General features: G+C 38.1%; 1 protein-coding gene across 1 annotated transcript in view; it reads right to left on the bottom strand.

Moving 5' to 3' along the window:
- Positions 1-1,372, bottom strand: part of LOC104955201 (green-sensitive opsin-like) — a 3,778-nt gene that overhangs the window by 1,309 nt on the left and 1,097 nt on the right. The window lies entirely within an intron of this gene.

Below are 1,372 nucleotides of genomic sequence, written 5' to 3'. Positions count from 1 at the left end.
CGACAAAAACAGTTGAAAACATTTTAACCTGTTAAGCCTCAAGCCAGTTTTTCAGGACATATGACATTCCCAGAACAAATGACCATATCTTCCCTTCTAAAAGGGTTAAATTAATAATCTTTTTTCTCAAAGTAATGATAAACCTGTGAGTTGGATGTAGAAAAGTCAGAATCAAAATAGATGTTTTTTATTTTAAAGAAAATTCAGATTGAACATAGTAAAAAAATGTAAATTATAGTGTCCGTCCAAAAAATATATTTTGTACTTATAGTGAAAACTATCCTTGGATGATGGGTTAGTAGACTAAAAGCTTTAGGAATCCAAATAAGTACCCTGTATCAAGATTGATGTAAAACAAGTGATATTTGACCTTTTTAGACAGATTTAGCAAAAAAAAACCTCTTAATTTGGATGGATTTTCCTTATCTCTGGCCCCCCTTGCTCGATTTTGACATTAGAAATCTCTTTCTGACCGTTAGAGCCAATAGAATCAAAGGGAAATCGTCCCGCACAGAGCCCTAGGGCTCTGGTCCCGCACACACTCATGTTAATAAAAAAAGGTGGTGTCTTTGCGTATTCAATCTTGCTACAGAGCGTAGGAATGGCTTGCTCTGATGTTTGAAAACGGAATTGCAGTTTTATTGCTTATAGATTGTCAGAACATTTCAAAGGGGACACAGTCACATTGGATATTAACCTATGGATTAACTACAGCATCGTTTTTATCGTTTTAATGCCATTGAAGACCAGTTTTGACCAGACAAAACCAAGGTAAGTATGTTAACGCTTTAGGCTACCTAGCGCCGCATGTTTTGATGTACGTTTTTGTTGATAACGTCGCGAGTTTGTATCTTTCAGTGTTGAGGTGGGCACCGTTAGATTCTGTGTCTTTGCGACATAAACCATGTGTTGGATGTGCAGCTAGGATAAGTAATAAGGGAGCTACGAGTGATTTTCGGTGCAGTAATAGGTTAGCATTTTTCGCTCGGGGCTAATTCAGAGGGTTGTGGTGCCGAGGAAAGGGAGTCGGAGGCGGTGTGTTTAGAATGGAGTTCCACTCTTTATTATAGGTTAACATCCAGAAGGTAATACACGTCTGCTCTGCATGACAAGCTAGCAGGACAGAATAGCTAACGCTACAGGTGTTCCCATTAAAGGGTCCGTGTAGCAACACAACAAGCAAGGTGAATTATGGTCCACAATATGGTGTCACCACAGGGTCATTGTTAGCAATGTGTGTTTTTTTTAAAGAAAACAAATGAAAAAGATCAGTTAAATTAGTTTTTTACCGTTATATGGATATAAAATATTCATAGTTTATTAAATATTAAGGTTCTCCGGTCCTGCGAAGCCCCGGCTGTTAGCGCAGAAC

This window comes from Notothenia coriiceps, unplaced genomic scaffold (assembly GCF_000735185.1).
Source record: "Notothenia coriiceps isolate Sejong01 unplaced genomic scaffold, NC01 NC01_scaffold00024667, whole genome shotgun sequence".
Lineage (NCBI taxonomy): Eukaryota > Metazoa > Chordata > Actinopteri > Perciformes > Nototheniidae > Notothenia > Notothenia coriiceps.
This window is presented reverse-complemented; position numbering and strand designations above follow the sequence as displayed.